The 25,435-nt window shown below is 41.8% G+C and overlaps 1 protein-coding gene and 1 pseudogene across 5 annotated transcripts in view; both read right to left on the bottom strand.

Annotated features, from left to right (window-relative positions):
* Positions 1-25,435, bottom strand: part of Cdk14 (cyclin-dependent kinase 14) — a 594,415-nt gene that overhangs the window by 410,749 nt on the left and 158,231 nt on the right. The window lies entirely within an intron of this gene.
* Positions 735-23,563, bottom strand: Rps15a-ps6 (ribosomal protein S15a, pseudogene 6; annotated as a pseudogene).

Raw genomic sequence — 25,435 nt, 5'->3', positions numbered from 1 at the left:
AGAAGCAGCGTCAAAGAGCCACCAAGTAATCAGAAAAAGCAGTGCCAGTGGAGATTTTTGTTTTGCTCTCTCGCTGTTTTCAAGCACACTTATCTGGAGAAACACATCACAGAGAGCTTTGGCAAGGCAACATTTCACACTTCTGGGGAAATCACATTTTCTCTTTCTGAGGTCAAGCTGCCACTTCAAATTCCTTGTTACCTTCAGCAGATTCCCCCCTCCCACACCCGCCTCAAAAAACATTCTCAATGACCAAAAACGAAATGCCTGCATTTCTTGATGATATTATCTCTTTCCCTGGTCCTGGATTGCTTCTTATGCTCTGGTTAATTCTTATATGTCATTATCTCAATACTATCTAAAAATTAAAGGGCAGTCTATTCATTTGTTCTTTTCCTTTTGAAAAGTGTGACTACAGCATCCCAATTAGAATGTGCCTTCACCTCCACTGGGACTAAGGGAGAGCCGGTAAGACCTGATGCTCAACCTTACAGCTCACCAAGCCCCCTACTCCAGTTCTCATTTTCCTAGCAGAGTCATCAGTCTTCCCTGGCCTTGGCCCAGGCCCAAATATTGAGCATGGCAAGAGAAAAGTCATGTTCCCACTCTCAGGATAAAAGCCTCCCTATAGAAGGCAGATGAGATGTACTGAAAAGCACACCACTGACTCTCGGCAAAGTTCTGGGAGTCCCAAATTACTCATTGCCAACTGGTGCTCACACCAAGATCTTGCTTTTCCCATTCAAAATGAGCCGTGCCGAATCAAGAGAGGTTGAGAGCAGCAGGATAAACAATTAATGCAACCCTGGAGAGTCACTAAGATGGGTATTCAGAGTTCAGGGTATTCTAACGAAGACACACACACACACACACACACACACACGAGTTTACGCTCCAACAAACAGAAAACCGGTGTTTGCTTTTGAGGGGGTTGCCTGCAAAGACACATGGGGAACTAACAAAGGAAATTTCATATTAACCTTATGAAAGGCTTTGAGACTGGATTAACCCAGGAGCACATGGTGGGGAGGGTCTTTACTTTCTCCAAGAAAATAGCATTGATTTCATAATTATGGAAAATACTAAATATCTTCAAAATGAAATTTGAAATACTAACAAGTCCAGCCACATTTATGTGCTACGCTTTAAATCTGTTTATGGCAAACGGACTTCACAAACAGCACTATACAGCTAAAAGTAAGGGCCCTCAAAATGATTTGTTTTATAAGCAAGTAGGGTGTGACCTAAGGCTGAAGAAATTACCTGCATCTGTTGAAGTCAGAGATTGCTATTAATTCACACAGTGCTGAAACAAGATTAAAGGGAGATCAACTATAAAAACACCTAAAGTTGGTGGAAAAAAGAAAAGAAAAAACAAGAGAGGAGAGGGGAGGAGAGGGGAGGAGAGGAGAGGGGAGGAGAGGGGAGGAGAAGAGAGGAGAGGAGAGGAGAGGAGAGGAGAGGAGAGGAGAGGAGAGGAGAGGAGAGGAGAGGAGAGGAGAGGAGAGGAGAGGGGAGGGGAGGGGAGGGGAGGGGAGGAGAGGAGAGGAGAGGGGAGGGGAGGAGAGGAGAGGAGAGGAGAGGAGAGGAGAGGAGAGGAGAGGAGAGGAGAGGAGAGGAGAGACACACAGGCTTGTCTTACTTACACAATGTAGCAACAGGGGCAGAGTACAAGTTAGCCTGAATTGGGATGAAGAACTGGTTTCACACATAGCAGAGAAGTTACAAAGAAAAAGGTCCAACAGACAAGCTCAGTAGAGAATACTTGCCTAGCAATTGTAAGGTTCCAGATTCCATCCATTTCTAGCACTGAAAACAAGACAAAACTAAGCTAGGAGTGGGGTATTTTTTAACTCCTAAACAACATCGTCCTTGAATATTATCATTTCCTGCTTACTCTGCTCAGCAGGTCCTGAGGAGTGAACTTTATTTACATGTTTCCCTTTTTCCCCAGCCCTGTGTACTGGACACACACTATGTGCTCACTTTCTGGAGAAAATGGCACACACAGTGCCATTCGGGCTGAACTTCAGATCTAGAACAGTCCTCTTGTAAACTATGGGGAAGTGATACACAGAACTGACCAGGGAGGTCTGAAGCACTCCCTAGCATCAGAAGCACACTGCCCCTACCTGCCATTTCTTCTCAAGATATGCATGACCAAATCATTTATCTTTATGTATATGAATGTGTGCACATGCATGTGGTGTATGTGTGTATGTTCATATATGAAGGATACACACATGTCATAGTATGCATATGAAGACCAGAGGACAAACAGGTATTGGTCCTTGCCTTCCACATAGTTTAAGATAAGAACTCTTCTTTGCCACAGAATATGTTGGGGTAGCTGACCCACAGGCTTCCTGGGATTCTCCCACCTCTCATCTACATTGCTGGGATTACAGATGTCTACAGTATCCTACCCAGCTTTATGTAGGTTCTGGGGATTTGAACTCAGGTCCTCACGCTTGCACAATTTGCACTTGGGATTCAATTAGTTACTGTAAAAATAGTTCCTTTTATCTGTGTGGTTCCTAATAAAGTTTGTGAAACTGAAAAATAAATGTTTTAGAGTAACATTAACGAGTTGTATCCAAATTATAACCTGATATATGTTTAGTGACAGTGTCCACTAAGAAATACTGCCAGAATTTGAGTCAGTCAGAATCCCACTATTCCGTAGTATGTGCCCCTTCCAAATTTTTTTATGTGTGAATTATTTTCCAGAGAATGGCATTCTACAGAACATTCACAATGCATCTGTGTGAGTTATGGCTTGCTGATATGATTTTGGTTATAAGAAACCAAACAATACCAAGTCACAACATGGTCATCACTGCCTTTCAGAGAGATAGCCTGGTATGCTTTTTCTTCATAAAGTTAAAGAACTCCTGAAATTCCACTTATGAATGAGAGCCACCGCGCCCATGAAAAGCCATAAAGGAATGGTGAGGGACACAATGTATGGGCCTGGCCCCATGAGGACAAAGACTGCAAGGCCGAATGCCTCTGAGATGACATGGCTAGACAGTGAGCTATCCTCTGTGGTGGTAAACAAAAGCCAGCTTATTTTCATGACAAATGCACTAGAAGATTACACTCCGTGAACCCAGACAGATGACTTTAGACCTGGGAAAACTGAGGCTCGATGTCTCGAGTGTCTAGCTGAAAAAAATAATTTCCTGTGTCCCAAGTTTAAAACTCTGTCCCTGGAGCCATCATTTGGAGCCTTGTGCTGTGGTTTTGCCTTTGGGAGGTGACTGGATCATAAAGGCTCTGACTTCATCAATGAATTATCCATTTATGGATCTATCACAGCGAATGGCTGGCTATTGGAAAAGGAGTCTCCCTGGAGGAAGGACATCATTGTGTGTATACTGTGCATGGTTTATCACCAGTCCCTTCTTCACTCTCTTTGCTTCCTAGCTAACATCAATGAGCTTCCACCACAGACGCTTGCCATGTCCTCCTCTCTACACACAGGGCTGAAGTCAAGTGGGCCAAGGGAATAATGCAGGAACTTCAGAGAGCACACGGCAGAAGGAAGCAGCCCTCTCCCAGTTGGTCCCTGCCTGGTATTTCATCACAGCGTCAAAGAAGCCAACCCAGGAACCCATGATCGCACTGCTTCTGATCAAAGCACTCCTCAAATTTTCCCTCCATCGCTACAGAGTGACATTTATTGACTGCGGGGCTATGAATAGCTCTGTGACAGGTGCTACAGAGTAAGTTAATACACATGAAGTAGAGGAGACACCAAGAAAGGCATTAGCAGAAATAAGTGTTAAATATCCTGACACGTGTAAAAGAAAGATGATGAGGATAGGTGCCAGGCTTCTGCAATAAGGGAGAGAGACTTTGGGCTCAATTCCAAGTAGGGAACGTGGGGCCCATGGCTGGCAGCAGGATAGTGGAGCAGGAGCGTGAAAGCATAGTAAGTGATAGCAATGGTAGGCCTTATCAATCCTTGCCGGGCTGAGTCATGACTGGGGTCATGCTGAGTCATGACTGGGTAACTGGTTATCTAGGGGCAGCAGTGCTGGTGTGCACTGGTCTTGTGGGATTCTTGCTAGAACCGGCCTATGTAGGCTTGTGAAAGATGGGGCACAATATCAAAACAAGAAGAAGGCTTAAAGAAGCCTGACATTGGAATAAACTTCTGATATTTTGAAAGTTTCATGGCATGTCTACTTTGATTTATCAGCCTCTGAGACAGAAGAGTGTGTAACTGTGTTGAAAGGAGAGAGAAGATATTTAAACATGGGATTGGAGATCCAACCCCAAACAAGGGTTCAAAACTGGGGATAGAGAAGCACACAAAACCTAGATAGAGTACTCGGGATTGGTGTGTGTGTGTGTGTGTGTGTGTGTGTGTGTGTGTGTGTGTGTGTGTGTGTGCAGGATGAGGATGGAATTTTAAATGAAAATTAGAATAACCACTGAGGAAACTTCCACCTGAGAAAGCTAAATATGTATTTTGAATCCTGAACAAAAAAAAGATAATTAACTAAGTTCATAAAACCTACCAAATATACTATGTGCTGAGTCCAGGTTAAACAAATAAAAAATTAGTGTCTTTATAAATATAAATTAGGCACACTATAATATTTCATAAATGTCCAGTGTGCCAATACCACAGCTACATCTAAATACTATAAATCTGGTAGTCAATTTTGATTATTGCAACACAGAAATGTGAACGCACAACTTGTTAAATTCACCCAGGCTTTGTCCACAGCGTCTCCTGAGCAAGCCCACTGTGCTCCCCAGACTCAAGCAGGGTTTTCACCTCGATTCCCTTCAGAGCTGTTCCACTGTGCTCTCAGTGTTAGACCAAGAAGGAAGCCAGCACGGTCTTACTCAAAAACCCCTCCATAAAGTTTCAGCTAGCAAATCTGGCTTCTACTAAGAAATATAATTTCTTTTCAAGTGAGACAGCACAATTTAACCCCCTTGAGAAAATCCATGGATCATAAAGGCCCTAGCTTTGTTGTATGGTTTCTTTCTTGCAACCTGTTTTAATAAGCAAACAAAGGCATCTCTCTGAAATTAAAATTAAAATAGAAAACAGCTTCAGAAGACAGGTTAGATGATGCTACTGTGTTGTTATTGATCACAGAAGAAGGCATATTAAGAAGTCACAAAAAAAAATCAACTTTCCCTAATGTCTGTCCTTTCTGTGTGTCAGCCCTCACAGTTTCCAACAGAAAGCATTCTGGGGTGCTTCCATTTATGTTCAAAGAGAGCATTAAGGCGAAATACCTCTAGCCACATGGTCTCAATATACTCAAGAATAATTAGATATTCACTCACTTAAAACACATAACGGGTAACACACATAACTACCATGGCACACTGCATTTACAGAAGAAAGAAAATCCCCAGTCATCACACAAAAGAATCCTTCCACTACTGCACTGGTGGAAAAATCCAACACAGAAAAAAAGAAAGAGGCTACTTAGCTCCTACTCATAAGGAGTTTTTCTTTTAAAGAAACTGATTCTGAAAATGTGGCAATTTGGGCAGACACACACACACACACACACACACACACACACACACACCCCTTCTCAAGTCAAATATCTACAAAGATTTAAAAACTGTTTAGTAACTGTCTACTTTGGTTTCTTTGATGTTTCATTTTATGCTTTTATTGTTAAAATGGAGTTTGGTAATATAAAAATTACTAGTGTTTATATTCAAGTGAATACTATTAAAATCAAAATCCTATGCCTATGGTAGGCACGTAATACTCTCAATGATCTGTCCTGTCTTCTTGGGGTTTAAGTAGATACTCTGTACCCACTGGGGTATATATCTAGCATGACTTTATTTGTACTTAAGACCAAGGATTTTGAGGAAAGTAAGTCATTTATTTTCTCCTTTTACCAAGATCTTAAAATCCAGAGTTCTAACTAGTCAACAGAGTTTGATGCAAAAGTGAGGGAAAGTGTGTCAGATACATATCCTATGGAAATGTGGCAAGACCACTAATTCTGACTGAGTCAGAAGTAAATATGACTGAATCGTATGTTTGAAAACAGGAAGAAGTGTCTGTGGATTTTCAGTAGACAGAATGGCTCCTAATCTGAGGTGAACTGAGAAAGCAGCAGGTAAAAGCTGAGACACCCCCTTTGAGAGTGCGGCTGCTGCTGATCAGCTGTGAAAATGTGGACTCATGGCTCAACCTGCCCACTCTGCTTTACCCAACTTACAAACACAAGCTCTGTAACCTCTCTCAGGTCTCTCTTTCACAAAGCCAGACACACAAGGGGAAATGCCTGAAGAGTACAAAAAGAAACACAACTGCACAAGCTGTTGCTACACAGATGCTAGCATTTCTAAGCAGGGTCTTGGCCACACCAGCTTAAAAACTGCATTTGCAACTGTTAGCATTAACTGCGCAATACAACTTTATGTGCACGGGTTCTGCCAGAACTTACTAATGAAATGAGTTCCTTTTAGACCAATGTTAAAATAGTTGAAACACAGCATTATGACAAAAATAATTAACACCTTAAGAAAGGAAGTCTTTTATGGCAGTTTGTATAAATACAAACAAATAATACAAACTTGTCCACATAAAGCTCAAGGAATTGAAAGTGAAAAGAAAGACCTTGAAATGTTGGCAAGAGTTTCGAGGTACGCGACAGAAGCAGAGAGACACTCTTTCCTCAGAGCCTGTTTTCAAAGAACACTCAACTACAGTCACAATAAACAGCAGAGACATGTTTCAGGTAAGAGTCAAAACCCCTGAATTTCTAATTTACTCAAAATCCCATGTTCCTACTTCTCTTCTGTTTGTGAGGAATATCAGAGGGCCATCACCCTGCTGGTGAGTCTGGAGCTATGATTGCCGTTCGGTGGCAATGAATGAAAGCATAAGAAAAATGGACGCTGTGGAACTGTGAGCTGAGGTTCACATAAAGAGGCAGCTCCTCTGTGACATACACAGCCCGCCAGAAAGAAGAAGGGAGCAGAGCAGTCTCTCATGCACGAGCCCACCACAGTGGGGGAACTCCACAAACTACTGGGACAGAATAGGAGAGGAAAGAGCTAGAATGTTACTGCCAAGTTGCCTAGGACAGTGCAAAGTAGAAGACTAAAATAAATTGTGACATTAACATAGGGGAAAGGGTTGAGAATATTATGAAAATTGTCTGTTTAAGAAGATAGAATAAACTCAGACCTAAAATTGTTAAGTATTAAGTCATATCTGGAGTTGGATTGGCTTTTACTGATTTATGGTATAGGGAATCACATGATCAAAGCAGATTTTCCAGACTATGTGGACTTCAATCTCTTCCTTGGTAGAATGTGGAAAATGGTGTTATTTTCAAATCTTTCCTAAGATTTATTTAACGATAAAGAAGCATGTAAGAACTGGTACTCGCTGGGAACAGACTATGGTGATTCAGATTCCAAATGCTCTAAATGTGCTTAGTCAACCATATCTCTATTTTTATAGAAATAAACCATGTCAAAAACTTTCCTTTATTCCATGATTCTAGCTACAAGGAAAAAAATAATGAGAGAAGAGATTCAGAGGAGTGAAAAATGTTACTTTAACAAATCACAGGAGCACTGGTGTCAAAACAGCCAAGAGTGCAGCCATACACCAAGGTTCCTTGGCCCCTCTGCTGCTTAGACCCCCTAAATACAAAGGCAGTAGAAACATCTGAGGATGATTTCCATACGGTCTAAATCTGAAATACGCTGAAGCCGACAACTATTCAGATCTACAAACTGTGAGACCCAGAAAGGGAAGACCAATTATCTGAGACATTTGGCAGAAAGTTCAACTGACAGAAACGGGCCTCAATTTTTTCCATCAACAATACACTTCGAGGGTTGCCTTAGTCATGTCTCCCTCCTTTCCACTCACTCCTTCAGTCTAGCATCTCTCTCTATTCCTTCTCCCATTTCCTTTAAAGCTAAGATGATTGAATGCCTCACCTCTCAGTCTCCAAAATCAACAGCTCCTGATCGCCAAACCTCAGCTCTGAGTCTTCCTGCCTCCTCCCTCAGAACTCTCTGTTTGCTGTTGTTCTTGTTGTTGTTACTTTGTTTCACATTCTCAATCCCCACGCCACTAATCCCCTACACATACTTTAAAAATAACAACAACAACAAAAAAAAAAAAAACAACTTTCCTAATGGCAAACCTCCTGGAATCTTTTCAGATTGGCTTGGAACCTCTGCTTTCTTTGTATCCTCAGATCACTCCTGCCCACTCACCTATGCAACCTCAACTCTCTTTTGCTACAAATCCTCCAGGTCCCTGCCTCTCTCCTTGCTACTCTGTTACTTCATCCTTTCTATCCCATTTAGAAATAAAAGCTATTTTAATTCCCTAATTCTACTAGGCTTTCAACTTGCTCACACTACCATGGGCCCTCAGAACTCTCTAGAGTTTAGCACTGAAACTTTCTATGATCAGGAAGTTAATTTGTTGTTTGTTGTTGGTTTGGGTTTTCTTTTTTTAAGTGTCAGGCCCATGCTTTCTCAATGGGAATTCTGATTCGTAAGGAATCCCAGGAGGCATCATTTGTACTTGCTTTCTCGTATCTCATTTTTCCTGTGCTTCTAAGAGGTTTGAACAGACATACAACAGGGACTTCTTTTAGCCCACTATACAGATTCTGACTTCTATGCTGCCTCAAAATTCACTCTCCAGTCCAACCCATCAGCCCAGTTAGAACAACTTCTATGCTATTCTCCACAGGACTACAACAGGGCTTTCAACTATTAACCAAAGTGCCTAATGTTTACAGTTTCCTCCAACTCAGACAATGCTTGCAGATCCTGAAGGTCAGGGATTAAAATCCCTGAAAACAGAGAGGCCAAAGTGGCCATTCTAAACTAGAGACAGAATTAGCTTTTATAACATGAAAGGATTTGTTCTGCAGGGAAATGTCTGTTTCCTTGGAATGCTAGAAAGAATGAACATATTTGTTCATGAATCAACCATAAAGAAATGACAAATGTCTTATGCCTGAGATCTTCAAATCATTTCCTCTCTGTCTGAGGCTTTTTAAACTCAGATATTTTGCTGGTTCAAAGCCAATGAGCTCATATCATGTTTCCCATTTTCAAATTCTACAGAGATAATATATCATTCCCACTGCTTCAGGAAATAACCACAGACACAACTTTCAAGATGAACTTCTCTGGCAACCCACCCATACTTAGGAGAAGGATTACTCCCTTTTCTAATGTTCCTCTCCTCTCCCAACATCTGCTCTACTATGATCTTCTCTACTTTAAAATCTCTGATAAAACAATACCTATTTAATATGAATATTAATATTAGAAACGTCAGGGCTGGAAGGGGCGGCACAGATCTTCCTGGTTGCTGCCGCCACAGAGAGCTTGTGGGCAGCAACCCCGCGAGTGAACGTGAGCCCCGGGACCACTGAGGAGGGCCCAGGAGCAGGAGGACCGCTGCGCCTGAGACACCGCCATAATCTGAAGGAACAGACCGGATAAACAGTTCTCTGCACCCAAATCCCGTGGGAGGGAGAGCTAAAACTTCAGAGAGGCAGACACGCCTGGGAAACCAGAAGAGACGGCACTCTGCACACATCTCGGACGCCAGAGGAAAACACCAAACGCCATCTGGAACCCTGTGCAAGGAAGCTCCCGGAAAGGGCTGCACAGATCTTCCTGGTTGCTGCCCCCGAGGAGAGCTCGAGGGCAGCACCCCACGAGCAAACTTGAGCCTCGGGACCACAGGTAAGACCAACTTTTCTGCTGCCAGTGACCTGCCTGGTGAACTCAAGACACAGGCCCACAGGAACAGCTGAAGACCTATAGAGAGGAAAAACTACACGCCCGAAAGCAGAACACTTTGTCCCCATAACTAGCTGAAAGAAAACAGGAAAACAGGTCTACAGCACTCCTGACACACAGGCTTATAGGAAAGTCTAGCCACTGTCAGAAATAGCAGAACAAAGTAACACTAGAGATAATCTGATGGCGAGAGGCAAACGCAGGAACCCAAGCAAGAGAAACCAAGACTACATGGAATCATCTGAGCCCAATTCTCCCACCAAAACAAACACGGAATATCCAAACACACCAGAAAAGCAAGATCTAGTTTCAAAATCATGTTTGATCATGATGCTGGAGGACTTCAAGAAAGACATGAAGAACTCCCTTAGAGAACAAGTAGAAGCCTACAGAGAGGAATGACAAAAATCCCTGAAAGAATTCCAGGAAAACACAATCAAACAGTTGAAGGAATTAAAAATGGAAATAGAAGCAATCAAGAAAGAACACATGGAAACAACCCTGGATATACAAAACCAAAAGAAGAGACAAGGAGCTGTAGATACAAGCTTCACCAACGGAATACAAGAGATGGAAGAGAGAATCTCAGGAGCAGAAGATTCCATAGAAATCATTGACTCAACTGTCAAAGATAATGTAAAGCGGAAAAAGCTACTGGTCCAAAACATACAGGAAATCCAGGACTCAATGAGAAGATCAAACCTAAGGATAATAGGTATAGAAGAGAGTGAAGACTCCCAGCTCAAAGGACCAGTAAATATCTTCAACAAAATCATAGAAGAAAACTTCCCTAACCTAAAAAAAGAGATACCCATAGGCATACAAGAAGCCTACAGAACTCCAAATAGATTGGACCAGGAAAGAAATACCTCCCGTCACATAATAGTCAAAACACCAAATGCACAAAATAAAGAAAGAATATTAAAAGCAGTAAGGGAAAAAGGTCAAGTAACATATAAAGGCAGACCTATCAGAATCACACCAGACTTTTCGCCAGAAACTATGAAGGCCAGAAGATCCTGGACTGATGTCATACAGACCCTAAGAGAACACAAATGCCAGCCCAGGTTACTGTATCCTGCAAAACTCTCAATTAACATAGATGGAGAAACCAAGATATTCCATGACAAAACCAAATTTACATAATATCTTTCTACAAATCCAGCACTACAAAGGATAATAAATGGTAAAGCCCAACATAAGGAGGCAAGCTATACCCTAGAAGAAGCAAGAAACTAATCGTCTTGGCAACAAAACAAGGAGAAGAAAAGCACACAAACATAACCTCACATCCAAATATGAATATAACAGGAAGCAATAATCACTATTCCTTAATATCTCTCAACATCAATGGCCTCAACTCCCCAATAAAAAGACATAGATTAACAAACTGGATACGCAACGAGGACCCTGCATTCTGCTGCCTACAGGAAACACACCTCAGAGACAAAGACAGACACTACCTCAGAGTGAAAGGCTGGAAAACAACTTTCCAAGCAAATGGTCAGAAGAAGCAAGCTGGAGTAGCCATTCTAATATCAAATAAAATCAATTTTCAACTAAAAGTCATCAAAAAAGATAAGGAAGGACACTTCATATTCATCAAAGGAAAAATCCTCCAAGATGAACTCTCAATCCTAAACATCTATGCCCCAAATACAAGGGCACCTACATACGTAAAAGAAACCTTACTAAAGCTCAAAACACACATTGCACCTCACACAATAATGGTAGGAGATTTCAACACCCCATTCTCATCAATGGACAGATCATGGAAACAGAAATTAAACAGAGACGTAGACAGACTAAGAGAAGTCATGAGCCAAATGGACTTAATAGATATTTATAGAACATTCTATCCTAAAGCAAAAGGATATACCTTCTTCTCAGCTCCTCATGGTACTTTCTCCAAAATTGACCAGATAATTGGTCAAAAAACGGGCCTCAACAGGTACAGAAAGATAGAAATAATCCCATGCGTGCTATCAGACCACCACGGCCTAAAACTGGTCTTCAATAACAATAAGGGAAGAATGCCCACATATACGTGGAAATTGAACAATGCTCTACTCAATGATAACCTGGTCAAGGAAGAAATAAAGAAAGAAATTAAAGACTTTTTAGAATTTAACGAAAATGAAGGTACAACATACCCAAACTTATGGGACACAATGAAAGCTGTGCTAAGAGGAAAACTCATAGCGCTGAGTGCCTGCAGAAAGAAACAGGAAAGAGCATATGTCAGCAGCTTGACAACACACCTAAAAGCTCTAGAACAAAAAGAAGCAAATACACCCAGGAGGAGTAGAAGGCAGGAAATAATCAAACTAAGAGCTGAAATCAACCAAGAAGAAACAAAAAGGACCATAGAAAGAATCAACAGAACCAAAAGTTGGTTCTTTGAGAAAATCAACAAGATAGATAAACCCTTAGCCAGAATAACAAGAGGACACAGAGAGTGTGTCCAAATTAACAAAATCAGAAATGAAACAGGAGACATAACTACAGATTCAGAGGAAATTCAAAAAATCATCAGCTCTTACTATAAAAGCCTATATTCAACAAAACTTGAAAATCTGCAGGAAATGGACAATTTCCTAGACAGATACCAGGTACCGAAGTTAAATCAGGAACAGATAAACCAGTTAAACAACCCCATAACTCCTAAGGAAATAGAAGCAGTCATTAAAGATCTCCCAACCAAAAAGAGCCCAGGTCCAGATGGGTTCAGTGCAGAATTCTATCAAACCTTCATAGAAGACCTCATACCAATATTATCCAAACTATTGCACAAAATTGAAACAGATGGAGCACTACCAAATTCCTTCTACGAAGCCACAATTACTCTTATACCTAAACCACACAAAGACCCAACAAAGAAAGAGAACTTCAGACCAATTTCCCTTATGAATATCGATGCAAAAATACTCAATAAAATTCTGGCAAACCGAATCCAAGAGCACATCAAAACAATCATCCACCATGACCAAGTAGGCTTCATCCCAGGCATGCAGGGATGGTTTAATATACGGAAAACCATCAACGTGATCCATTATATAAACAAACTGAAAGAACAAAACCACATGATCATTTCATTAGATGCTGAGAAAGCATTTGACAAAATTCAACACCCCTTCATGATAAAAGTCCTGGAAAGAATAGGAATTCAAGGCCCATACCTAAACATAGTAAAAGCCATATACAGCAAACCAGTTGCTAACATTAAACTAAATGGAGAGAAACTTGAAGCAATCCCACTAAAATCAGGGACTAGACAAGGCTGCCCACTCTCTCCCTACTTATTCAATATAGTTCTTGAAGTTCTAGCCACAGCAATCAGACAAAAAAAGGAGGTCAAGGGGATACAGATCGGAAAAGAAGAAGTCAAAATATCACTATTTGCAGATGATATGATAGTATATTTAAGTGATCCCAAAAGTTCCACCAGAGAACTCCTAAAGCTGATAAACAACTTCAGCAACGTGGCTGGGTATAAAATTAACTCAAATAAATCAGTAGCCTTCCTCTACACAAAAGAGAAACAAGCCGAGAAAGAAATTAGGGAAACGACACCCTTCATAATAGACCCAAATAATATAAAGTACCTCGGTGTGACTTTAACCACGCAAGTAAAAGATTTGTACAATAAGAACTTCAAGACACTGAAGAAAGAAATTGAAGAAGACCTCAGAAGATGGAAAGATCTCCCATGCTCATGGATTGGCAGGATTAATATAGTAAAAGTGGCCATTTTACCAAGAGCGATCTACAGATTCAATGCAATCCCCATCAAAATACCAATCCAATTCTTCAAAGAGTTAGACAGAACAATTTGCAAATTCATCTGGAATAACAAAAAACCCAGGATAGCTAAAACTATCCTCAACAATAAAAGGACTTCAGGGGGAATCACTATCCCTGACCTCAAGCAGTATTACAGAGCAATAGTGATTAAAAACTGCATGGTATTGGTACAGAGACAGACAGATAGACCAATGGAATAGAATTGAAGACCCAGAAATGAACCCACACACCTATGGTCACTTGATTTTTGACAAAGGAGCCAAAACCATCAAATGGAAAAAAGACAGCATTTTCAGCAAATGGTGCTGGTTCAACTGGAGGGCAACATGTAGAAGAATGCAGATCGATCCATGCTTATCACCCTGTACAAAGCTTAAGTCCAAGTGGATCAAGGACCTCCACATCAAACCAGACACACTCAAACTAATAGAAGAAAAACTAGGGAAGCATCTGGAACACATGGGCACTGGAAAAAATTTCCTGAACAAAACACCAATGGCTTATGCTCTAAGATCAAGAATCGACAAATGGGATCTCATAAAACTGCAAAGCTTCTGTAAGGCAAAGGACACTGTGGTTAGGACAAAACGGCAACCAACAGATTGGGAAAAGATCTTTACCAATCCTACAACAGATAGAGGCCTTATATCCAAAATATACAAAGAACTCAAGAAGTTAACCCTATTAAAAAATGGGGCTCAGAGCTAAACAAAGAATTCACAGCTGAGGAATGCTGAATGGCAGAGAAACACCTAAAGAAATGTTCAACATCTTTAGTCATAAGGGAAATGCAAATCAAAACAACCCTGAGATTTCACCTCACACCAGTGAGAATGGCTAAGATCAAAAACTCAGGTGACAGCAAATGCTGGCGAGGATGTGGAGAAAGAGGAACACTTCTCCATTGTTGGTGGGGTTGCAGACTGATACAACCATTCTGGAAATCAGTCTGGAGGTTCCTCAGAAAATTGGACATTGAACTGCCTGAGGATCCAGCTATACCTCTCTTGGGCATATACCCAAAAGATGCCCGAACATATAAAAAAGACACGTGCTCCACTATGTTCATCGCAGCCTTATTTATAATAGCCAGAAGCTGGAAAGAACCCAGATGCCCTTCAACAGAGGAATGGATACAGAAAATATGGTACATCTACACAATGGAATATTACTCAGCTATCAAAAACAACGAGTTTATGAAATTCGTAGGCAAATGGTTGGAACTGGAAAATATCATCCTGAGTGAGCTAACCCAATCACAGAAAAACACACATGGTATGCACTCATTGATAAGTGGCTATTAGCCCAAATGCTTGAATTACCCTAGATGCCTAGAACAAATGAAACTCAAGACAGATGATCAAAATGTGAATGCTTCACTCCTTCTTTAAAAGGGGAACAAGAATACCCTTGGCAGGGAATAGAGAGGCAAAGATTAAAACAGAGACTGAAGGAACACCTTCAGAGCCTGCCCCACATGTGGCCCATACATATACAGCCACCCAATTAGACAAGATGGATGAAGCAAAGAAGTGCAGGCCGACAGGAGCCGGATGTAGATCGCTCCTGAGAGACACAGCCAGAATACAGCAAATACAGAGGCAAATGCCAGCAGCAAACCACTGAACTGAGAATAGGTCCCCCGTTGAAGGAATCAGAGAAAGAACTGGAAGAGCTTGAAGGGGCTCGAGACCCCAAAAGTACAACAATGCCAAGCAACCAGAGCTTCCAGGGACTAAGCCACTACCTAAAGATTATACATGGACTGACCCTGGACTCTGACCCCATAGGTAGCAATGAATATCCTAGTAAGAGCACCAGTGGAAGGGGAAGCCCTGGGTCCTGCTAACACTGAACCCCCAGTGAACTAGACTGTTGGGGGGAGGGCGGCAATGGGGGGAGGGTGGGGAGGGGAACACCCATAAGGAAGGGGAGGGGGGAGCGGAATGTTTGCCCAGAAACCGGGAAAGGGAATAACACTGGAAATGTATATAAGAAATACTCAAGTTAATAAAAAAAAAAAAAAAAAGAAAAGAAACGTCAGGGCTTCTTGTCTTTGCATTACTTCTCCTAAAAGCATACACTTCCGGGTGTTTCTCAAGTTCATGCTAAATAAACAGTAAACATTTGATCAATTTCCTTAATGATTCACCTTGTCGGCTATGGAATTAAATAGCACCTAATTTCACCCAAGCCTCAGTTTACTTGTAAATTCATGCTTCAATTGTCCAGCATTGAAGCTATCTTTAATTATTGTGGACACATCATTACTTATGAATAGAAAGTTTTATGAGAGGTTACCTGAATTTTAGACTGATCATTTTTTGCAAAAATCAAGAAGCTCAGCCTATAGACCTTGAAAAAGAAAACTTTTCAAGTGATGATCATATGGAATTCAAAATGCTTCCACAGGGTCACCGAAATGAATGCTTTTGAAACTTCAATTTGATCCTAGAATACTACTTTAGTCCACTTTTGTTCAAGAGAAAAATAGTCTAGCAACTTTCAAGAAGCATAAAGCAATATACAAGTAAGATTATCATATTTTATGCAAATGAAGGCAATATTCATAGTAGAAAAGAAATAATGACTACTAGTGACCAAACACAATGTGTAAACCAGGACTCTAGCTAGAAAGTCAGGAAACAAGGTCCACTTCCAAACAAAGCATCTTAGCTAAACAGAATCCTTACTCCTCCACATAGAGCATCTGAAGATTTAATGTAACAAATCATGAAAGGTTAAGTGCTCAGAGAAGACAACTGAGCAAGAGAAGGGGGAAACCGTGAGTCAAATCAGAATGAACCCGAAGTCCACATGAGGCTTTTAAACATGGCCCCAAAGCGATATTCATGCTCCCCATGGAGAAGTGTAGCATATGTCTCCTACCCTTGAGTCTGCTCTTTGAACACTTGATCAATAATCAATAGAATAGGTGAACATACTTTAACCATTGGATAATCTCAATTCATACGTTGTAACAGTGCTGGTCAGATCCTCACGGATTCTTCCAACCACTTGAGGTATGGATTACCGACAAAGAATAAAGATCATCCACAACAGGGGGATTCCCTGACCTCTGAACCCTCCAGCACCTCTCACCTCTTACTTCAGAACTATTTGTTTTGTTTTCTGGCATATAGACATTTCCTGAGGATTTGGCCTTATCATCATGACCCTCTCATCCCTGAAGATCTTCTCGATTCACAGAAATCCCTGTTTAGTCCGAAATTAACATATCCACTTCATCTGTCTATTAGTTGTTGACATGGTCAGTTTTCACCCTGTCCCTCCATTTTAATGTGAACCTCCATTTGCATTCAGAGGATTTCTCATTGACAATAGCTGAGTCTTGATTTTATCCATTAAGACTCTTTTAATTGGCGAAGTTTGACCTCTTACATTGAGTTATTCTGATATAGTTGTATGAATGTCTATAACTTGTGCCTATAACTAGCTGTGTTTGCCTTTCTTTCCTGTTTTACTTGTACTGATTTTCAATGAGAATATTATATGATTCCATTCTTTCTCATACTTTATTCTTAAACCTTCATGATGGCTGTTCTAAAGTTTATATAATATGTGCTTTAACTAGCCTAAGGCCGCTTTTTTATAACTGGGTCATATCATATATTTCAAAGAAAGATCGTTTCAGAAAATTCTCAAGGGCACCCCCTACTACTCCTTTGTAAAACTGATACCATTCACCCCACGTCCATATTATTGCTTAAGCATCTGCCATTTATGGCTTCAGAGGTTGCACTGTAGGTAAGCATATCTCTCTGGAGATTAGGATGGTGACGTGTCCCTCACAACACAGTTCTCAGTTCTCTGGGAGATTAAAGATAAGTCCCTCATTTCTACTTTACATGTTTTCCCTTGTCAGGCAGAAGTGACAATGTCCACGCTCTTTATACATAAGCACTGATATCTTCCGTCTCGATACATCCGGAAGTGCTTACTGACCTAATAGGAAACAAACCATGTGAAGAACAGCAGAAGCTTTCAGCCATCTATTGTGAGCCCCTGGAATCCCAGTCATACTGCATAAAACAGTGCACAGTGACCGGACATAAACTATACCCAGCCCTTTACCAGCTGCAGGTCCGTGAGCAGAATAAATGATAGTTGGTTTAAGTCTACTTTGGATGAGTGATTCTGAGCAGTTATTTAAGCACAAATATCTGAGGATAACCCTTAAGGTACTGTTGATTTCTCAAACTGCCATGTACCATGCTATGGCACTAGTCTCATGCCTTTCTCTAAGTGTGCAGGGCATGCCCAGTTCTACCATTTTTCTAAGGACTCTTCTACTAGGAGACCTAGTCTGGAACACATTTTTCTTTACCTGTCTGTCAAAAAATAAATAAATTGTCCATTAGAAGCATACATGGCCCTTCCTCAACAAGTTCCCAATGTCCACCCATGTAAAGTATACCTGTCCCCACCTCACTCTTTCTCTTGCTTGAATTCCCTCACACTATTTGCAAGTGCATACACTTCAATCTGCTGACTTAGTTCACCCCTGCCTCTCCCATTAGGTGGCAGGCTCTGAAAGGAAGGCCTGGGTTTCACTCATTACAGCTCCAGGGCACGGAGAGAACACTAGGTGCTCAGTGAGAAACTGAGAACAGGCTGTTCTAGACAGGCGCTGTCTTTGTGCATGTACCTCATGGGTTAGACCGGGGTCTGGCAATCTCGGTACTCCTGACATCTTATCCACCTACTTCTTAATCGCAGGAGGTGGTCTGCTTAATTTAGAGGATATTTCATGGCCATGTCTGTGGTCACTACCACATTCCAAGCGATGAGAACCAACAAAAGCACCCAGAGCACGTCAAATGTACTCTGGTAAGCTGGTGAGATTCACCGGGTCCCGGAGTACGGTGCTGCTTCACTGCACTCTTCCTCCCCTTCTCAAACATGCCCTACACAGGAGCCCTCGCACTATGAAATATGATCATTACAATAGCTGAGATTTTACATATTGAATCTTTCAAAAAGAATTAGTGCAGACACTAAACTCTGACATCCGAATACTGTGTAGAGGGTGTCCCAATCAAAGGATCAAAGAACTCAATCAAAGGGGTTAGCAGAGGCCACTGCGCATAAGCACTGTCTGATAGTTGTTCCAGTATGTGCCAGTCTAATAATTGAAATCATGCTTCTCGCTTAAACAATAACCTTATTGCCGCTTTTGTCAGAAAGATTAGGCACTGTTTGTTTTATCTGCTGCAAACTAAATGAAACCAGCTGTACCGATGAACCCGAGCCTAATGGCTGCATTCTTCCTGCAAAGGAAATCGAGGCTGGAAATCTGCAATTCGAGTAAGCTTCGATGTTTCCCAAAAAAATAAAATTAGCTGTTGTGAGTGGGTGGGCTATTATCCTCCTTGGAATACGTTCCCCTCTACACAAAGAACAGTGAAAATCATATGATAAGCCTTTATTACATAGCTACTCCATAAAAACCCCATTCCTCCTATTGTACATTGTAATTCCATACTATGTGCTTTAAACTACAAAACACACAGTGAGAAAATGCAGTGGCATTTTGATATTCAACATCTGACTGTGCTGATCCTCGTTGGATCTTTGAAGCAAGATACAAACAGCTTAGGCCCACAGACCCCAAATCTAAAAGGCACTGCATCAGCACTGATGAGAAACAGACAGAGCTGGTTGTGATTGTGGTGCATGTCTATAATTCCAGCACTCTGGGAGCAGAGGCAGGAGGATCTCTGCGAATTCAAGGTCATTCCAGTCTAAAGAGTGAGTTCCAGCACAACCAGAAATAGACACACAAAGACCGGGAGACTGGCAGTGAGCGGGATGTAAAGTGAATAAGTTAAAAAAAATTAAATTTTTAAAAATCAAAGGGGGTGTGAGAGACAGAGAAAGGGACAGGAGACATAGACAGAGAGAATGGAGTGTTGACCTCTTAGGATAATCTATGTATCAAAAGTTAAGGTTGAAACCCCAATAACCCTGGAATCCAGTGTTTTCCACCTGGGGATTTCTGACTTTCACGATTTTTCCAGCTCCTGTTGATAGTGTTTCAGTGGAGCTGGCCTTGAGGGCAAGCAGGAAGAGGCACATCTGTAACCTCACACACTCTGGTAAGGTGGTCCAGAGCCTGCTGCCTTTCTCCTCACAGTGCTTGTTTTAATTAAAAGCATTCCTTCCCCCCTGTTTCTCCCTGGGGCTTTGAAAAGCTCTTTGAAATGCATTTAGTACATATCAGTCTGGGTTTGGCTACCCTTTCAATTTATGAGGTCGTTTAATTTCAAGTTCAATTATTCAGCACAAATTGGCAGAATGAAATGCTAAGGAAGAGTGGCACTTTCAATCACATAAATCTCACGTTACATAAAGTGAGCAAATTCCTCCATTGTTCCTGTTGACCTCCGAGATAACAGTTTACTGCTGGCACAAACCAGTGTGGGCAGGTTCCTCAGAAGCCGCTTAGCAGGCTCCAGAGCCGTAAGGCCTTGGCTTCTTCACCTCCACAGAAACTAGAGATAGGCTGAGAAAATAACTGCTGATCACAACCATCTGTGGGGTGACCTGGACAGATGAGCCCCGAACTCCGGTTCCAGAGATGGAACAAAGAGCCTGTTGTTCAGCTCTGAGTGACACTCGGAGTCTGGGGAAACCGGAAGCGGTGACAGTCTTACCCGTTTACTGCCCTGCTAACACAGCTGCAGAGAGCAAGGCTTTATAATTTTACCATGCACGTGGGACCCACATTGGAGCTCAAGGAGAGTTCAAGTTTGCCCGGCCAGCAGCCGCAGCGAAGGGAATATGGGTCTGCATATATCATGTTGGAGAGCTGACATGGTGGGAGGTCTCAGCTCTACTTATAATAACCAAGCAGGCACGGATACCTACACAGAAGCAAACCACAAACCCATCCACACTGTATCGCTTAAAGCCGATGCATTTTTTAGTACTCAACTACTTTTGCTTAGTCAAAATTTGCACGATATCAGACTGAATCCATTTGCTTTTACTTTGAAATCTTCAGGGTTCAACAAATTTAGGCTTATTACCAAAAGACGAGAATCTTGTGTTTTCGTGAGGGAATTGAAGCCACAGAAGGCAACCATGAAATATCCATAAGGAACACAGAGATGAGGCATACTTGACTTATCAGGACTGAAGCAATGGCTTCAGTTTCAAATTCTGCAGTCCGCCCTTGCTTTACTTCCGGTTTTGAAATATTATACCAGTTTACCTGGACCTGTCTTACCACATACCAGTTTATATAGTACAGAGAAATCCTACCTGATATAGAACAACTTCACCTATACCATCTCACTTAAAGATTAAGTTCCAGTCTAAAGCCACTGGTTATTGAGCAGAAGCCCAAATGCCCAGTACGATACACCTCCTGAAGAGTTGTTGGTCAGAAGGCCCCAGAAGCCATAAATTCACACAGACTCTTGCCCCTTTTCTCAGTCATACGTCTCAAGATGGTTAGACTCAATGCCTCAACAAAATTACGCGCCTTGGTTACGTCACAGAGGAATCAAGCTGGAACTGAGCTAGGTCCTTTGTCCTTAAAGGCATCGACGGCCTCACGTAGCCATGAGCACTGGGAACTAGGAGATGTGCTCACTTGATAGAGTAGCGGCATGACAGGTAAGGGGATAACAAGTTGCTTTAATTAGATTTGAGGCACACACCACAGATATAAACCCATGCCTACCACCTTAAACCCAGTCAAAATCCCACGGCTGGGAAGCCACAGGACCTAGCGGAAGTACTTAATGCCGCCATTGTTGAGCTAAACTGACTCAGCATCAAACTGGCTGCCAAATAAATGCTTCATACGCATCAACCAATATGACTCTGAGCCATCATCAGAGAAGTCTCTCTGCCTAGTGAACGACCACAGATACAGACTCACTGCTGTACAAGGCGCCGAGAATGAGTTATGTTGAATGCTCAACCCTAAATGAGACATTAATGCCGTCCACTCCCAGCTTTAAGGAACACTGCAGAAGCGGAGTTGGAGGGTGTAGAGCAGGAAAGTAGAGAAGAGCTGGAAAAGAAATGCCTTTATTTGGGCAAGATAAAACCACTGCAGCCCCAAACTTACAGCAACTAGGATGCTCGTACTGAGTCTGCACAAGAGTGAGCCTGCCAACAGTCAGTCATGGAGAGAGGGGGGACTTTGTCTCTACTTCCCCTTCTGGCAGATAGTGTCATAGGGAGAGTAAGTCGCTGCCTTCAGTTGTATGCTCACTGTGACTGCTACCGGTTGCCAATGGTTCTAAATGGTCACACAGATGGCCCTGGTTAAAGGAAACTAGTTACAAAACAAAATCAAAAGTATCTAGGAGAGGGACCATTAGGAGGAAGAAGAGTAGCATAGGCAATCGGGGAGGTGAGATGTTTGTGGAGACAATAATGGGATTATAGTATATGCATGTATAAAACTGTCAAAGAACTAGATTGTTAGTGGTGGCGGTGATAACAATGACGATGATGATGAGCACAGTCCTTACCCTTCATCAAGGAAACTTCTCTTTGCAACATGTGGAAATGATCAGAACACCACAACCAATCAAAACACAGACTAGTAGATCCTAGTCCCAACTGATACATCTCCCATACGACTCCTGCACCTAAGGCTCAGGAGTCATTGTAGAAGAGAGGCAAGGAGATGGTAAGAGCCACAGCCAGAGGAACGGGGCCCCTCTGTGAGCTCCTGCCTCCTAGAACGTGAGAGAAGCTACACTCACAGTTTTACCAACGTGACTTCTCAAGCATGTACTGAATAGGGATGTCACTAACAAACGTGCTCTCATGGAAGGAGGAACGTCCGAGAGGCCTCAACCCTCGACAAAGGACAACAGGCAAGCACAGAAAGCTGACAGTGGGAAGAATGTTCTTTAGGTTATAAATCCCCTAATCGATTAGCCAATACACAACGGTCGGTCTTAAAAGCATATACATACAAGTACCATGTGGACTGGTGTGTATGTATGTATGTATGTATGTATGTATGTATGTATGTATGAATAAATACACATACAGGCATACATGTACCAACAATTTTAAAAGGGGAGCATAACTTTGAAAGTGGGCAACAAGGGTACCGGGAAGGGTTTGGAGGGAGGAAATAGAAGAAATGATGGAGTCATGTTATAATCTTAAAATTGCAAATTAATTTTGAAAACTAACGAAAGAAGTTAAATTCCCCAAGGAGTGGCAAAATAAATGATTAAAAAGTGAGCAAATCTCAAAGAGAGGGAAAAAAAGAAACATTGCAGCCAATCATGCTTCGGAAGTCAAACAGGCAGCCTGCCTGTACAAAGGAACTCAATGAACAATATTTGTGTTCCTACAAGAATGAGCGGCCAGAACCCAACAACAATGACGACGACGACAACAACAACAACAACGCCTCGCTCTACCGCTCCATGGTTTCTGAATCAGGGATTACCACGATCCCAACATTACATATAATCTTCCCCCCAGTTCACGGAGGCCTTGTATTGATGTTTTAGATCTCTAGAAAAAGAATCCCAGACTTCCCCTCCTGTATGCTTTCGCCTTACTTCGCAGTCCGTGACGCCAGCTGAGCTCGTCAGTACAGCAAAGCCACACGGATGCGACGGAGGCAGATTGTCCTGACATCCCCTAGGTCTTTGAGCTGCACATCTAATCTAGGGCCAATGACTCCGCACTTGTTCAGCCTGCCTGTGAGGGTCACAGTGACTTTCCCAGCTCTGTGATCATCTTAAATTCACCTGTAACCCTGCTTCATCATCACAGTTAGGAATCACAGGATGGCTTTGGAATGCGGTCTGATGAGGACCTGGCGTTTGCCTTTCTTCTCAGCATTGTTGATGCTCCTGAAAACATCTGCCAGGACATTCATGCGCACCACGGAGATGCAGCAGGAAGATGGCAGAAAGAGGGAGATATACAATTTGAATAAGAAGGCAGCATATATTTAATGTTGAGAGCAATATGCTTTGTTTACATTGTGGGTAAAAAAGCAATAACTAAGACATAGCTAAAGTATGTCACGGGTACTGAAAGAAGCCTGTTGTGAATGCAATGTCAAACTGGGAGTTTTGAAATGAATAACTCTTAGGGATTTACTTATGTAAACACAAGAAAACGTGTTTACATTGTAACTAAAGCACAGAAAGGATCGGTATATGGCAACATGGTCTTGAGAGTTGAGTGACAGGTCATTTATTAAAATGTTTAATATACAAGCATGATGATTTGAGTTTGGATCCCCAGCACCAACGAAAAAGCCAGACACTGAGGTGTACAACTGTAACCCCAGAGTTGGTAATGTAGAAACAAATGATCCCAGGCACTTGCTGGCTACCATTATAGACTAACTGGCAGGCTCATTAAGAGACACGGTCTCAAAATTAAGGTGGATAACAATAGAAGAAAGTGTCTGATATTGACCTCTGGCCTACACATGCATGAGACATACACACATGGTGTGTGTGTGTGTGTGTGTGTGTGTGTGTGTGTGTGTCAAAGAGAGAAAAAGAAAGCGAGGATGTGTATAGGCAGACATGGAGAAAGTGTGTGTGAAACAACAACTATGGATGTCAAAGACCCACCAGGGTAAAAGGAAGTCATTATAAATGACAATAATTCCTTATAAAATAAACTTGATCCGAAGGGAACACTAAACAGAACACAAGCACAATGTTCTACTGAACACTGTGGAGCTTTGGTGTAATGAATCTACAACTGAGGAACCCCATCACCACCACCCCCAAAAAGCTAGAAAGAGGAATGGAACAGAATATCCCTTAGAAGTCCTTGAAAGGCATACGATGCCCTCCCCTAGATCTTTCACCTCCAGCCTCAGAAATGTAACCCAACAAAATTCTGATATTTAAGACACCAAATTTGTGGATCTTTGCTTGGCAAGGCCTGGCCAGGAACCACCATGAGATTGGTGGTGAAAATTAAACATGGTAGAAATCAATACCAGAAACCTGTGTGTGAAATCCTCACAGAGAAGCACAGACATATTGGAGTCCAAACATCATGTCTGCAAAAAATGAGAGACTGAGGAGAATGATTAGAAAAGAAAAGGTAAAGATAGAAAGGTAGAGGCAAGAATGCTGACGTTTGTAAGGAAATGCTGAAGAGCACAGAAACAGGCCCTCAGTGTTTAAAGGGGCCCTTTAATTATGTAGCACTCTAAGGACACACTCAACCCTCACACTCTGCTGTAAGACAAGTACATTGCTATTGTCTTATCCAGAACCTACTACCCAAAAGGAGTGGAGCCCAAGCAGCTTAGCATCTCCTGGGTCAGGTGAGTGGGTAATGCTTTTCATCTCCTGTTGGAGGAAATTAAATTCTACAGCTGACTTGAGAGTTGTCAAGAAACGCTGACAAGATACATTTAAAACTACTGAAATGAAAACTGTCAACTGTCCAGAATCATGTTTCGTCAAGACTAAAAGTACCGGTAACGTCTTTCTTTTTGTCAGGAATAATGGATGGAAAAAAGTTCAACACTCGCGAAGATTTTGAAGTAAGTCTTCCTGGTAAATGCTAATAGAGTTATTAACCCCATGGTAGGTGAATGCATCTTTTGTGGGCAGCCAGTTCTAAGTGCTTGTTTCTTTTCCATCAAATAGTACACTTGCTTTTGTTTGAGTCACGAATGGAAAAAGTCAGGGCATATGGAGGGGCCATCTGGATTATTCAATGAGGACCAAACCTTCCCAAGGCTTCAAAGCATGCATAATAAGAATCATTGGTGTAGTGATAAGAGGAAAAATGTCTCACAGTCAATAAGACATGAGATAAACAAGTGTTGCTGCTACCTACC

Source organism: Rattus norvegicus, chromosome 4, assembly GCF_036323735.1.
Source record: "Rattus norvegicus strain BN/NHsdMcwi chromosome 4, GRCr8, whole genome shotgun sequence".
Taxonomy (NCBI): Eukaryota; Metazoa; Chordata; class Mammalia; order Rodentia; family Muridae; genus Rattus; species Rattus norvegicus.
Note: the sequence above shows the minus strand (reverse complement) of the source record. Positions and strands in the feature narration are given on the sequence as shown.